Source organism: Microcaecilia unicolor, chromosome 5 (genome assembly GCF_901765095.1).
Source record: "Microcaecilia unicolor chromosome 5, aMicUni1.1, whole genome shotgun sequence".
In the NCBI taxonomy this organism is placed as follows: Eukaryota; Metazoa; Chordata; class Amphibia; order Gymnophiona; family Siphonopidae; genus Microcaecilia; species Microcaecilia unicolor.
The window spans coordinates 212,270,779-212,287,485 of NC_044035.1; the positions used below are offsets into that span (position 1 = coordinate 212,270,779).

General features: G+C 43.4%; 1 protein-coding gene across 1 annotated transcript in view; it reads left to right on the plus strand.

Moving 5' to 3' along the window:
• The window catches only part of EXOC3L1 (exocyst complex component 3 like 1), a 434,251-nt gene that overhangs the window by 223,347 nt on the left and 194,197 nt on the right, over positions 1-16,707 (plus strand). The window lies entirely within an intron of this gene.

Here is a 16,707-nt window from a genome sequence, read left to right on the forward strand (position 1 = left end):
AGCTCAAGGGACTGTGGTGCCTGAGCCAACTCTTACTTCAGTGCACTCCACCCCCACATCACCATGCACCTTTCCCCCTTAGCACTACCCCACATCAGCTCCCTTCTAGCCAGCCAGCCCGCCCACATATATAACCCTGGAGCACTCCAGGGATTCTTGGGATAAAATGGCAGATTTGAAACCCACTCACTCCTGCACTGGTGGCTGACTTCTTCAAAATGGTGCCGCTTAGAGATTCAGGCTGCCATATAAAAGAAAAAAGCCCCAATATGGCAGCTTGCACCCCTTAACTGTTATAGTTCAAGACTGACTCCCTTAGTGGGCCAGTGGCATCATTTCGAAGAACAGAAATGGGCAACATTTTACAAAGAGGGCTACATGAATACCAGCACTATCACTAGCAGACCTGAAATGCACAGAACTCCATAAACCTTCTATAATAAATAAATAATAATTTAACTAAAAACAATTGAGACAACCTGCTAGAGTAGATATTCTGACAATATTTTTGAAATACTGTATTTTAAATCTCCACAATTCTGGTTGACATTTTCTGTGTATATTTCCCATGGTCTTGCAGGTTGTATAAAATTCCCCTGCTCTAGAACATCAATCTATCTACTAGGAAAACTAGACAAGCTGGATTATTAATATCCCTATGTAGAATTTCTATGCTAATAGAATACCTGGTCTCAGTTGCAAATGTAAAACATAGATAGGCCCACAGAGAGTACAAATTAAAAATAGAAACATATACACAAAAATTAAACTGAACCCCAAGAAGCATCTGCATGCAGTAGAGCACCAGAGAAATAGGAGATGCAACTACCCCTGCACCCTGAAAAATATAAGGTTAGCAGATGTAAATTCCAAAAATCAATATATTAAAATCACTAAATTGAAAATAACTTTTTTCTTCCTTTGTTGCTTGGACATTTTAATTTTCTAAATGTTTGTCTCATTCTCTGGCTTCTGCTTTCCTCTGTCTTCTCTTAACTCTCCTTCCAAGGTCTTCAGTCCATCTCAGGGCCGTGCCAAGGGTCTCTGGTGCCCCCCTGCAGACTATCAGTTGGGCCCCCCCCCATGAAAATGATCACGTCCCCCCCCCCCCCCGGTGAAAATGATCACGCCCCCCCCCCCCCCCCCGGTGAAAATGATCGCTCACCACTTGCCACACTGACAGGAATTGTCAGCAATATTCTTAGAAACAAATTGCTATACATTGCAAAATAAGATAGCAGATGTAAATTCTCAAAGTGGACATATTCCAAACGCTAAAATGAAAATAAAATGATTTTTTTCTACCTTTGTCTGGTGACTTTCTTTTTCCGATCATGCTGGCCCAGTATCTGAGTCTGCTGCTATCTGTCCTCTTAACTCCATTTCCAGGGCTTCCTTTCCATTTATTTCTTTACTTTCCTCCTTTCTTCTTTATTTCTTGCTCTATATCCATTTCCAGCAATTTCTTCTCTCTCCCTGGGTCCTGTCCTCCCATCCACGTCCATCCTTGTCCCTCTCTGCCCTTCCCTCCTCCATCCATAGCCAGCAATCCTCCTCTCTCCCCTCCCCTCCATTTCCAGCAAATTGTCCTCTCCCTGGGCCCCCATGTCCATCCTTGTCCCTCTCTGCCCTTCCCTCCTCCATCCATAGCCAGCAATCCTCCTCCCCTCCCCTCCATTTCCAGCAATTTGTCCTCTCTCTGGGCCCCCATGTCCATCCTTGTCCCTCTCTGCCCTTCCCTCCTCCATCTATAGCCAGCAATCCTCCTCTCTCCCCTCCCCTCCATTTCCAGCAAATTGTCCTCTCCCTGGGCCCCCATGTCCATCCTTGTCCCTCTCTGCCCTTCCCTGCTGCATCCATAGCTAGCAATCCTCCTCTCTCCCCTCCCCTTCCAGCAATTTGTCCTACTACTACTACTACTATTTAGCATTTCTATAGCGCTACAAGGCCTCTCCCTGGGCCCTGCTGCTGCCCTCCCATCCATGCCTCTCTGCCCTCCCATCCATGCCTGTCTCTCTGCCCTCCCATCCATGCCTCTCTGCTCTTTCCTCCGCGCCCTGGGGCCTTTAAATCTTTTACTTCCGGTCGCAGCAGCGACAGTGAAAGCGGAGCACTGCCGACGTCTCCCTTCCCTTCGTGCTCTTGGTTCCCTCAGTGTCCGCCTTCTTCTGACGTCAGAAGAAGGCGGGACACTGAGGGAACCAATGAGTGCAAGGGAAGGGAGACGTCGGCAGCGCTTTCACTGACGCTGCTGCGACCGAGGTAAAAGATTTAAAGTCCTTGGCGGCGCGGGGCGAGGGTAAGCACCACGGCGGCACCCTCCAGAGGTGGGTGCCCCCCTGCGGCGCTTACCCCACTTACCGTATCGGCATGGCCCTGGTCCATCTGATACTTCTTTCCCCTTGTGTCTTCCTCATTTTCTCTCCTACAGCCATCTTGGACATTGATCTCTACCTCTCGGCTCGCTTCCACTTAATTTTCTCTTTCTCTGTCCACTAAGATTTCACGCCTTCTTCTTATCCACTTCTCAATCTCCCTCTTTTTACTGCATCTACCTACAGCTTTTCATTTCTTTCCCTCATCTTAGCCTCCATTCCTCATCTCTCTCCTTTCAGTAACTTCTCCCTCCCCCATATCCAGCCTCTCTCCTCTTCTGTCCAGAATCTTCCCCTCATTCTCCTCAATCTGGAGTCTTCCCTCTCTTGCTCTCTCTCCCTCTGATCCAGGGCTGCTGAAGGCATGGACCAGGTGAGGCACTGGCTCAGGGCACCAAGCCTCAAGGGCACCTAAAACCTGCCTCACCTGCTCCTCTGGCTAGTACCTCCCTCCACCCCGAGTCTGGCAACCCCCTCTCTCAACAACATCCCCCATCCCTGTGTCTACCTACAAAGATATCTTCCTCAAGAGGTCTCTAGCTGCAGTAGCATTTCACATATTGCTGTTGGTGCTGGTCCCAAAGCCTTCCTTCTGCCCTGTTCAGCTCCCTCTGATGTAACTTCCTGTTGCCGCAGGGGCTGAATGCAGCAGAAGGAAGGCTACAGGACTGGTGCTGACAGTAGTGTGTGAAATGCTACCGCTGCTGGGACCTGGAGGGAGACACATTTGCAGGTAGTCATGGGGGGGGGGGGGTGTTGAGAAAGGGAGATACTCAACCTGGGGACAGAGGAAAAAGAGAGAAACATGCTGGGAAGTGGGGGAAAGGAAGGAAGAGAGATGTGGACCTGGGGGTGGAGGGGACAGAGGGAAGATGATGGGAGTGAGTTTAAGTTTGTATATAATAGTATCTCATCCTTGTATATAGATAGTTTAAATGATTCATTATTAATTTGAATGCCAATTATATTAGGATTTGCTCTTAAGGCTAATGCAAGGGGTTCAAGGGCTAGGTTAAAAAGTAAGAGGGGAGAGTGAAGCCCTGTCTTGTGTCATGACTTAATTGAAATTTCTTTGAAGCTGTACCATTTATCATCTTTCGTTTCGATAATACGGTTTGGGGCCGGGCAAATGTCAGAGATGGCTGGATTTGAGATGGCTGGCCTCGTTTTTTGCCGATAATGGAAACCAATGCCGGCCATCTCAAACCTGGCCAAATCCAAGGCATTTGGTTATGGGAGGAGCCAGCATTTGTAGTGCACTGGTCCCCATGACATGCCAGGACACCAACTGGGCACCCTAGGGGGCACTTCCATACTCTTCTCAAATTGACTGGCATTAGGTGAGAAACCTACCTGATATTGTCTAAAATTTTTAAGGCTTGTTGCTTAATCAATTTAATTAGCACTGGGAAACCTCTCTTTGTCTTATTTTCTTTCTTTCTGTTCCTGCCAAACTCTGATAGAGGGGAGGGGCATTTTTACATAGCTGACACTGCTATAATTATTGGCAATATCTAGATTTATTTAAAAGGAAAGTTATTAATATCTTAGGGCAGTTTTAAAAAGTATAATAAATTGTAAAGTGCTGGATCAGACACTACCATTTTGGTCCATTCAACTAGAGAATTCCCTTGATAGCAGCACTTAAGCTGACCCATTGGGACTTAAGCACCCCCACAGCTAGGGGCAAGCAGGGTTGGACTCAAACTAAAGGTCATTCCACTCTTACTTCCACCTTCCAGGTGCTGGGACTGAACCAAGCTCCTACAAAAAGGACAGGTTTATTCTGACTCCTAAATCCCATACTCTTCTCAAATTGACTGGCATTAGGTGAGAAACCTACCTGATATTGTCTAAAATTTTTAAGGCTTGTTGCTTAATCAATTTAATTAGCACTGGGAAACCTCTCTTTGTCTTATTTTCTTTCTTTCTGTTCCTGCCAAACTCTGATAGAGGGGAGGGGCATTTTTACATAGCTGACACTGCTATAATTATTGGCAATATCTAGATTTATTTAAAAGGAAAGTTATTAATATCTTAGGGCAGTTTTAAAAAGTATAATAAATTGTAAAGTGCTGGATCAGACACTACCATTTTGGTCCATTCAACTAGAGAATTCCCTTGATAGCAGCACTTAAGCTGACCCATTGGGATTTATAATCCCACCCACCCTCCCCACAACCCACCCACCCCAGGGTTGTCCACTCATTTATAGACAAACCAAACCTTATTAACTTTACTCCACAGTCATACACAGGCAGTCTTGCAGGCAGATACTCCAACATAGTACACCTGTTCATACCCATTTCAACCAATCAGGATGACTTTTATTCTCTGCAATAATTGTGCTGCTTTGGTTTCAAGGCCAATCATCTGGAAACTTAAAGCTTGTCCTATCTGCCTTCAGCTATCTACTTTAAAACAAGAGCTATATAAAGTAATGCAAGAATTAGATGCAATTAAAGCAACTTATAGGACTGTGCAGAATCATAACTTCTCACCACTGCCTCAGAGAATAAAACCACAAAGGAACAGATGGCTCACAGTAGGCTCAGGCAGAATTCGTCATGTGACACAGAAGCATCCACCCGCACAAGTGTTGCCACTACAAAATTCTTTTGCTCCACTACAGCACTGTGATGTTCCTGAAACTAAAATTGAAGCAGAAAAAAAAGAAAAAGCAAAGAAGAGGGAACAAAAAGAGGAGAAGGTACCCAAAGACAAAAGACACTCACAAATCACTAAACCCAAAACACATACAAGGAAATGTAGTTGGAAAGCAATGACCACAAATGCTCACAGTCTAAGCAATAAAATTCATGACCTTCAAGCCCTGATGTTGGAGACTGACTTGGACATAGTTGCAGTCACAGAGACATGGCTCCATTGTTCCCATGAATGGGATGTAAACATACCAGGCTATAATCTTTTTAGGAAGGATAGAGAGGGACGTAAAGGTGGAGGAGTAGCTCTGTATGTGAGAGATGATATCGCAGCAACTGAAATGACAGGGAAGTGGGGAAAGGAAGAAGCAATATGGATCACCTTAAAAAGAGAGGATAGAACCTTGGTCCACGTGGGTGTTGTCTATAGACCCCCGACACAAAGGAAGAACTAGATAAAGATCTGATCGCTGATATTCAAAAGTTGGGAAAGAAAAGAGAGGTGCTGCTGTTGGGAGATTTTAATCTGCCGGATGTAGATTGGAAGGTTCCGTCTGCAAAATCGGAAAGAAGTAGAGAGATTGTGGATGCTTTCCAAAGTGCTCTGCTCAGACAAATGGTGAACGAACCCACGAGGGAGGGAGCCATGTTGGATCTGGTGCTCACGAATGGGGATAGTGTGTCAAATGTCCGAGTGGCTGCACACCTGGGAAACAGTGACCATCAAACGGTTTGTTTTGATGTAACAGCTCATGTGGATGGCGGCCACTCCAAACTCAAAGTCCTGGATTTCAAGCGAGCTGACTTTAACAAAATGGAAGAATACCTGAGGAAGGAGCTGATGGGCTGGGAGGACATAAGAGAAGTGGAAGGACAGTGGTCCAGGCTAAAAGAAGTAATAAACAGGGCCACAGACCTTTATGTAAGGAGGGTAAATAAAAGCAAGAGAAAAAGGAAACCGATATGGTTTTCAAAGCAAGTGGCTGAGAAAATAAAGGCTAAAGAGTTAGCGTTCCAGAAATACAAAAAATCTCAAGTAGAGGAACACGGGGAGGAATACCGGATGAAACTGAAAGAAGCCAAGAGAGAGGTACGTCTGGCGAAGGCGCAAGCGGAAGAACAAATGGCTAGAAATGTACGGAGGGGAGACAAAAACTTCTTCAGGTATATTAGTGAAAGGAGAAAGACTAAAAAGGGGATTGTGAGACTAAAAGATACAGCAAAACGCTATGTAGAAAATGATGAAGAAAAAGCCAATTTGCTAAATAGATACTTTTGTTCTGTTTTTACTGAAGAAAATCCTGGGGAAGGACCGAGAGGGACTGGCAAAAGTACACCTGAAAACGAAGTGGATAGAGCACCGTTCACGGAAGAGAGTGTATATGAACAACTTGGAAAGCTAAAGGTGGACAAAGCCATGGGGCCGGACGGGATCCACCCCAGAATACTGAGGGAGCTCAGAGAGGTTCTGGCGGGTCCTCTTAAAGATTTGTTTAATAAATCCTTGGAGACGGGAGAGGTTCCGAGGGATTGGAGAATGGCGGAGGTGGTCCCTCTTCACAAAAGTGGGGATAGGGAAGAAGCTGGAAACTACAGGCCGGTAAGCCTCACTTCGGTTATTGGAAAAGTAATGGAAGCCATGCTGAAGGAAAGGATAGTGAATTTCCTGGAAGCCAATAAGTTGCAAGATCCGAGACAACATGGTTTCACCAAAGGGAAGTCGTGCCAAACGAATCTCATTGAATTCTTTGACTGGGTGACGGGAGAACTAAATCAAGGACGTGCTATGGACGTCATCTACTTAGATTTCAGCAAGGCTTTTGACACGGTTCCCCACAGGAGGCTCTTGAATAAACTAGAAGGGCTGAAGATAGGACCCGAAGTGGTGAACTGGATTAGGAACTGGTTGACGAGCAGACGCCAGAGGGTGGTAGTGAATGGAGTTCGCTCGGAGGAGGGAAAGGTGAGTAGTGGAGTGCCTCAGGGATCGGTGCTGGGGCCCATTCTGTTCAATATATTTGTGAGTGACATTGCCGAAGGGTTACAAGGTAAAGTTTGCCTTTTTGCGGATGACACCAAGATTTGCAACAGAGTGGACACCCCGGAGGGAGTGGAAAACATGAAAAAAGATCTGAAGAAGCTGGAACAATGGTCTAACGTTTGGCAATTAAAATTCAATGCGAAGAAATGCAAAGTGATGCACTTAGGGAGTAGAAATCCAAGGGAGGCGTATGTGTTAGGTGGGGAGAGCCTGATAGTCACGGACGGGGAGAGGGATCTTGGGGTGATAGTATCTGAGGACCTAAAGCCTATGAAACAGTGCAACAAGGCGGTGGCCGTAGCGAGAAGGTTGCTAGGCTGTATAGAGAGAGGTGTGACCAGCAGAAAAAAGGAGGTTTTAATGCCCCTGTATAAGACGTTGGTGAGGCCCCACCTGGAGTATTGTGTTCAGTTTTGGAGGCCATACCTTGCGAAGGATGTTAAAAAAATGGAAGCGGTACAAAGAAAAGCTACAAGGATGGTATGGGAGTTGCGTTCCAAGACGTATGAAGAGAGACTTGCTGACCTGAACATGTATACTCTGGAGGAAAGGAGGAACAGGGGTGATATGATACAGACGTTCAAATATTTGAAAGGTATTAATCCGCAAACGAATCTTTTCCGGAGAGGGGAAGGCGGTAGTACGAGAGGACATGAAATGAGATTGAAGGGGGGCAGACTCAGGAAAGATGTCAGGAAGTATTTCTTCACGGAGAGGGTGGTGAACGCTTGGAATGCCCTCCCGCGGGAGGTGGTGGAGATGAAAACGGTAACGGAATTCAAGCATGCGTGGGACAGGCATAAAGGAATCCTGTGCAGAAGGAATGGATCCACAGAAGCTTAGCTGAAATTGGGTGGCGGGGGGAAGAGGGGTTGGTGGTTGAGAGGCTAGGATGGGGGAGGGCAGACTTATACGGGGTCTGTGCCGGAGCCGGTGATGGGAGGCGGGACTGGTGGTTGGGAGGCGGGAAATACTGCTGCACAGACTTATATGGTCTGTGCCCTGAAAAAGACAGGTACATATCAAGGTAAGGTATACACATGAGTTTATCGTGGGCAGACTAGATGGACCGTGCAGGTCTTTTTCTGCCGTCATCTACTATGTTACTATGTTAAATTAAAAAAAAACATTAAAATAGTTCCCAGGTGCATAGCTCCCTTACCTTGGGTGCTGAGCCCCCCAAATCCCCCCCAAAATGCACTCCCCACAACTCTACACCATTACCATAGCCCTTATGGGTGAAGGGGGCACCTACATGTGGGTACAGTGGGTTTGGGGGGGGGGGTTGGAGGGCTCCCATTTACCACCACAAGTGTAGCAGGTAGGGGGGGGGATGGGCCTGGGTCCACCTGCCTGAAGTGCACTGCACCCACTAAAAACTGTTCCAGGGACCTGCATACTGCTGTCAGGGAGCTGGGTATAACATTTGAGGCTGGCATAGAGGCTGGCAAAAAATGTTTTGATGAGCCAACCCAAACATCAGCCTTTTAAACTGACAAGCTCCAGAGGGAAAATCAAGAATCCAGCTTCTGGACCGAGTTAAAAGACTCTTAGCCTAAGAATTGGATAAAATTGCCGCAATTACTACCAAAAAGGTCAAGACACTTCGAAAATCTCCTTGGTCCTCTGAAGAACTATCTCAGCTGAAACTGACGTGTCGACACCTAGAAAAGCAATGGAGAAAAAGCAAAGCCACTGATGATAGATCCAAATGGAAACTTGCCTTTCGTCACTATAAACTAAAAGTAGATAATTCTAAATGAAAATACTACAGTAGCCTAGTGGGGCAGGATATCCTTGACAATAAAAAACTATTCACCGTAGTTAGAAGCCTAACCTCCACCTACACAGCTAACAAAATGCATCAAACATGTCCCTTCACCCAAGAACTAGCACACTATTTTGCAAACAAGATCAACCAAATCAGATCTGACCTTGCTAAACTTTACCCAGCAGAAAAAATGCAAACGTCTCTGATTTGGGAGCGAGTTCTGGCACAGGCCCAACTCGGGGAATTAAAGCATATGGGAAGTTTTTCAACTGCTGTCAATTGAAGACGTAAAATCACTGTTACTGAAAATGCTCACACTCGCATTGCTTCCTGGATCATTGCCCAGAATTCCTGTTCCAAGCCATCCCACTAGAGGTTGTTCAATGGCTAATAGTCTGCCTTAATGAGCTACTAGAATCAGGCAAGATTGTTCTTAAACTCCTACTGAAAGGCTCAGGGTTAAACATAACTTCAACAGCAAACTGTTGCCTAGTGGCTAGCATACCCCTCTTTACGAAAATACTGGTATCCTATCCAGCTTATAATCGAAAGACAAAAACGCCTATATTGCGACCTAAATCGGGAGATAGGCGTTTATCTCCCAAAAACGAATAACGCGGTATAATCGAAAGCCGAACTTGGACGTTTTCAACTGCACTCCATCGCGGAAGCGTACAAAGTTGACGTGGGCGTGTCGGAGGCGTGGTGATGGCGGGACTGGGGCGTGGTTATCACCCGAACAGAGATGGCGCCTTTCGCCGATAATGGAAAAAAAGTATGCGTTTGTAGCTAGAATTTAGGGCACTTTTCCTGGACCCTGTTTTTTCACGAATAAGGCCCCAAAAAGTGCCCTAAATGACCAGATTACCACCAGAGGGAATCGGGGATGACCTCCCCTGACTCCCCCAGTGGTCACTAACCCCCTCCCACCACAAAAAATGATATTTCACAACTTTTTATTTTCACCCTCAAATGTCATACCCACCTCCCTGGCAGCAGTATGCAGGTCCCTGGAGCAGTTGTTAGGGGGTGCAGTGGACTTCAGGCAGGTGGACCAAGGCCCATCCACCCCCCTACCTGTTACAATTGTGCTGCTTAATGCTTAGTCGTCCAACCCCCCCCCAAACCCACTGTACTTACATGTAGGTGCCCCCCTTCACCCCTTAGGGCTATAGTAATGGTGTAGACTTGTGGGCAGTGGGTTTTGAGTGGGATTTGGGGGGCTCAACACACAAGGGAAGGGTGCTATGCACCTGGGAGCTCTTTTACCTTTTTTTTTGTTTTTGTAAAAGTGCCCCCTAGGGTGCCCGGTTGGTGTCCTGGCATGTGAGGGGGACCAGTGCACTACGACTCCTGGCCCCTCCCACAAACAAATGCCTTGGATTTATTCGTTTTTGAGCTGGACGCTTTCATTTTCGATTATCACTGAAAAACAAAAACGCCCAGCTCACAAATTGTCGAATAAAACATGGACGTCTATTTTTTTTCGAACATACGGTTCGGTCCGCCCCTTCACAGACCCGTTCTCGGAGATAAACGCCCATGGAGATAGACGTTTTCGTTTGATTATGCCCCTCCACGTTAGCAAACAATTTACCAAATATCTGGATAAATTCTCTACTCTACACCGACCCAAATTCAGATTCAGATCTGCACACCGTGCTGAAACCCTGCTCCTTGTACTAACAACATATGTTAATATCTATGTAAGGGGAATCTGGTCCTACTACTTCATAATACATAATATTATGCATAAAAAAGGAGGATGTCATACTATGTTATGAACAATAATAGTAAACATATTATATTAATTATTATAATGAATGAATATAGTCATTGAAAGGAGACCCTATCAAAGTCTTCTTATTGGAAGCTCCAACTAGGCGTGCTGAAGCTAATTCAAACTTGTAAAGCAAGACAGATTGCCACCAAAAGTGTTCATTTAAAAATGTGGAACTTTTCCAATTTGCTAATACCATATGTTGTCCTATAGTGACTAAGACATAAAATAGTGCTTTATGGTGATCTGGCAAGCAGATATCAGGTGAACAAGATTTGAACATTATTAATGATATATTAAGATGCACATTGATTTTAAGAATACAACATATGATTTTCCATATGGATTGCCAAAATGGTTTAATCTTTTCACATTCATAAATCATGTAGACTAGTGTTAGACTAGCTTGGCAGTGCCAACACATGTTTGAGGCTAATAATTTTGCTCTATACATTTTCCATGGAGTCCATACAGCTCTATGATACAAGAAGTACATTGATTACATGAGATTAGCTGAAGCTAATGGTCTAATCAGGGATGACCATAACTTAGATTGCATAGAATCTGAAATCTGCTGATTGGTATCTTTTTCCCATACCTCTTGTAATACATAGTTATTTTTGTATTGAAACAAGAGTGATTTCTTATAAATGGTTGAGGCTATGTGTCCATTATTCATCAAAAATACAGCAAGTTGATACATAGATGGTTCATGAGGATTGGCTGTTTCCAAAATATCTGTTTTTTTTATACAATGGGACAATTGCAACCAATAAAAATATTGATTTGGCAAGATGCGATAACTGAAAAAATAGTCTGGAATTATCTGATATTAATCTATTTGGCATAAAACCTATTTGATTTGAAGAAATAACTTTATTTATTACTTTCTTCAATCTGTTAGCTAGTATTTTTGCGTATATTTTATAGTCTGAGTTGAGGAGAGAAATATGTCTATATTTGTGGATTAATTGAGGGTCTTTATTAGGTTTGGGTAGGACTGTGATGACAGCTCTGAAAATCTACTAGTTGAGACATTTGAGGGATCCAATGTAGTAAATAAGTGTGTGAGACTTGTAGATAGAGAGTTTTGGAACATTTTATAGGTAATCAATAGAAATAAAACAAAATAAAACATGGAAAAGAAAATAAGATGATACCTTTTTTATTGGACATAACTTAATATACTTCTTGATTAGCTTTCGAAGGTTGCCCTTCTTCGTCAGATTGGAAATAAGCAAATGTTGGTAGATGACAGTATATATAAGTGAAACATCAAAGAATACTTTATAAAATTCGATAGGGATGCCATCTGGTCCGGGCGCTTTGTGAGAGGGAAGGTCTTTAAGTGCTTGCTGAAAGTCTTCTATGCGAAAAGACTTTAAGAGAGTTTCATTATCTGTAGTAGTCCATTTTGGACATTCAAGGTGGGCAAGAAAAGTCTCCATTTTTGCAGAATCTCCATCTGCCTCAGATGTATATAATGTGTTATAATATTGGTGAAACGATTGCAATATATCAGAGGTTGAGATGACAACTTTATTTTTGTTGTCTTTAATGGATGGGATTTGAACTTTGGTTCTTTACACTTAAGGTAATTAGCTAGTATCTTACCACTTTTGTTACCTCCAGTATAATATTGTGTTTTGGTTTGAAAAATTTCTTGTGTGGCTATTTCACTAGCTATTTTATTGTATTTATATTTAAGATGGTACATTTCATTTAAGAATTGTCTGTCTTGAGAAGAGAGAAAATTACTTTCACACTCCTTAATTTGTTTTCCTAAATCATCTAGCATAACAGTTTGCTCTTTTCTTATAAAAGCCGCAATGGAGATCAATTCACCTCTTAATGTTGCCTTAAAGGCTTCCCATATAATATAGTAAGTGGAGATGTGGTCTCATCTGAGTTGTTTTGAAAAAATTCAGAGATGAATTTATTGATTCGTAGTTTAAGTTCTTCATTAAACAAAAGATTAGCATTAAGACACCACAAAGGGGGTCTGGTATAAGCTTGCTGAAGAGAGGATAGATTTATGGAGATGGGAGTGTGATCAGAGATGACAATCGGATGTATGGTAGTCCCTATCATTAATTGAAGCAGGGTAGAAGATATTAAAAAGTAGTCAATTCTGGAAAAACTATTATGAGGTGGAGAGAAGTGTGTGTAGTCTCTTGCATTTGGAAATTTTGTTCTCCAGGGGTCTATTAGGCTAAATTCAGTAATTAAAGACTTCAGTGCAATAGTAGCTTTGGAAGTAGGCTTAGCTATAAGTGTGCTTCAATCCAACCATGGGTCAAGTGGGAGGTTGAAATCACCAGCTATAAGCATAGGAACTGTGGCAAAGAGAGATAATGAATGAAATAATGAGTGTGAAAAGTCTGGTGAATCAATATTAGGTACATAGATATTTACCAATAACAGCGGTTGCTTTGAGATTTCTACTTTAACAATCAACCAACGCCCTTCAATATCAGCCAATTGCTCAAGAACTTTGAGTTGGAGATCCTTATGCAAAAGTATAGAAACTCCATTCCTTCTACCTACAGAAGGGGCATCTATAGACTGGGATATCCATTTATAGAAGAAATCAATTTACTTAAATTGGTAATGTGGGTTTCCTGTAGAAAAATAATGGATGGTTTAAATTTTTTAAGATGTATGAAATTTTTTTTACGCTTAACAGGATGCTTTAAACCATTCAGATTCCATGATATTAGTTTTAGAGCTGCACTGGATAACACATCAGCAGCTATGGTGGTTGATATAAGATAGAAATATATCTTGAGAATGACATGGTACCTCTCACAGAACAGCAGTTAAAATAAGAAAGCTCCTTTCCATGCATAACAAAACCAGTAGACATTAAAAATTAATTTATGATCAACTCAGTCAATGTAAAGATCTATAATTAAATGGTGCCAATGTCTGTGGCAAAGAGAGGGAAAAAAAAGGACCTTAATAAACAGGTCCTGCCAACAAGATGATTATTAACTCAATATTAATGATAACTAGAGCTGTGCACTTGCAAGAGTAGGAATTTAGACATCGCAATTAAACTAAGATACCTGACATTTATATACAAACAGATAATATTGCATAACTCTGTAAGATTACTCAAATAGTGTGAGAATGAAGAGTTAGAAAGCTTCACTTTTGATCGTGCACTTGCAATCCATACTATGGCGTTGTGGCGTAGACATTTCATATTCAAAAGATAAAAGAAGATATTCAGTCTCTTCATGTCATGTAAGCCGAATAAAGTTGATCCAAGTGTGCCTGTAATTGTTCTGGAGAATCAAATGTTTTAGTAGTATTGTTCAAAGTAACAGTCATTTGGGCGGGGTATTGTAAGCCGAATCTCGCTTCTAATGATTTGAGCTTTGGTCTCATATTGAGAAAAGCTTTCCTCTTCCTCGCCATTGTTTTGGCTAAATCAGGAACAATCAGGACAGATTTACCGTCAATGTTTATCGCAGGATGAGAGCGAGCGGTGGTTAAGATCTGCAGTGCTTGTTGAAATCTCAGTAGTTTCACCACTATAGGTCTAGGATGCAGCTGGTTGAGTTTCTTGAATGAAGGCATGCGGTGAGCATGTTCAAACTCCAATGGAGGTTCAAAATTAATATGGAGTATAGAAGGGATCCATTTACTGAGAAAGTCCAATATATTTGTTCCCTCTATGCCCTCTTTGAGACCCAGAATTCTAATGTTGTTCCGCCTGGATCGATTAGCTAAATCTTCAATATCCAGTTCCAATTTTTTTAAGTGAGCCACTGATGTTTCTTGTAGGTGGGCAATTTGTAGGGCTGCATGATCAGACCGTTTTTCTAACTCCTCTATTCGGAGTTGAAATGCAGATAATGAATTAGTGATGTTCGCAACATCCTTTTTCAATTCACATGTAGTTTCATAAAGTTTCGAAGAGAGATCTCTGAGAACCCGAAGTTCCTCTAATACCGATTCGGTTAATGCTGGGGAGGATTTCCCGGGCACCATGTTTTCCGGGGTTGGAGGGTCCAGTTTTGTTCTCTTAGATCCTGGTATTGTGGAGGCACAGAGATCCGACTTAGATGTTTTAGAGCTTGACATGGTTGAGTATGTAGGTATAAGGTAGGAAAGCAAAATAAAAGCTTGCAAAATACACTGTTCCAGTCGATGTTCTTGTTCTGTTGGCAGGAGATGAGAGATCAAGCGTCCATCTTTGCCAAAAGCTCACTAGCGCCCCTGTTTTGGGTTTTTTGGCTCTGACATTATGGAGCTCCCTTCTCTTGAACATACTTCTTGAAAGTTCCTTCCTGAATTTTAAAAAGTGGGTGAACACTTGGCTATTCCATCAGGCATTCTCTGACCTGACAATTAATGCCCTGCTTGAGCTGATGCACAGTACCCACAGATAGGATTCTCTTACGTGTCATTCTGATTACATTTTTTTGCTTGATAATTGTTGTGTCACTACTTTCCCTCTCTATGAACTTTTTAATATATGTGGTTGTCTGGTTTCACTCCTTCAATTGTCAATTGTTTGGATTGTACACTACAGTGATGCCACGGTCATGGGCAAATTGCGGTATAGCAAATAATCTGGCTACATGTTAGTCTGTAAGTTTGTGCCTATCTTGAATAGTATGTACTTTGCAGGTAGGTGTTCACATGGGTGGAGTCTGGGTGGGGCACATGTGCAATAGCTTATAGCAAATACCCAGTTACACTGTTATTCTATAGAAGAAAGTAGGTGTCTCTTTATAGAATTGTTGTACACATGTATAGCTATGCAGTTTACTTTAGGCTGCATTATAGCGAAGCTCCACCCTAATTTCGCCCAAGTACTATGAAGATAATCCTATATGGAGCCGCCTAAAGTGAGATAGCAAGTACGCACATAAATGCCATTTGCAGGTGGGCATTCACATCAGTGGCGTAGCCAGAAGGCAATTTTTGGGTGGGCCAACAGGTTGGGTGGGTGGGCACTACCCCCCCCCCCCCCCCCCACATACACATGGATAGAGTTTTAGATGAAGATACGGGGCTGACCTGAACTATTATAGGAAATTAAAAAAGAAGAGAGAAAGAAATTGGGCTTCAGCAGCTCAAAAAGAAACGGAGAAGCCAGATAACTTCATTAAGGGCTAGATGCACTCAGCATTATTCTCGAGTCTAGACACTACGGGAAATCGCATTAGTACAGCTGGCTTTTAAGTAAGTGTCAGAAATCATAACTAGAGCATTTTTGTTCAACAGCATGACCACCGGTCCCCATCACGATTCAAATGAAAAATAAAACTTAATAGCCTGCCATAAAAATGTGGAAATGCCTGTGGACTTACTGGAATGTAGCTGAGTTGTTTTGGTACCGTTACATCTAAAAGCAGTCTCTGTCTGGGCACTGCTAAACAAGGCTCCGGTGCACAGGTGGTCACATCCTCCACCTCACAGTCTCCGTCTCCCACCCCCGTGGCAGTGCTTGCAATTTGCTACTGGCGCTGCCTGACATCAGCTCACAGACGCAGAGCCGATGACCTGCTCCAGGACCTTCCCTCTGCCGTGTGCGTTCTGCCCTGCGTAAACAGGAAGTTGAATCAGCATGGCAGAGGGAAGACCCCCGAGCAGGACGTTGTGCCGCGTCTGTCAGCTGAGCTGTCAGGCAGTGCCGGTAGCAAATCGCAAGCACTGCCACGGGAGTGGGAGACTGAGACTGGAGGAGGCAGCGCCGATAGCGTTGAATACAAGCGCTACGGCGGGGGTGGGAGAGGGTGAGGAGACACGGTGAGGGAGGGACTCTTGAATCTGGATGGGCCTGATTCAAAACTGGGCGGGCCTGGGCCCATCCAGGCCCACCCGTAGCTACGCCCCTGATTCACATGGGTGGAGTCTGGGTAGAATGTGGCAGAGCCACACTTGCACACATAACTTATAGAATAGACACCTATTTGCCTTTACAGAATAGGCTCCAAATATGTGCCCCTTTAGAACCACACTCTGTAAGCCACTTTGAGCCTACAAATAGGTGGGAAAAAGTGGGATACAAATGCAATAAATAAAAATAAATAAAATAATAATGTGTATAGTGCTGAAAG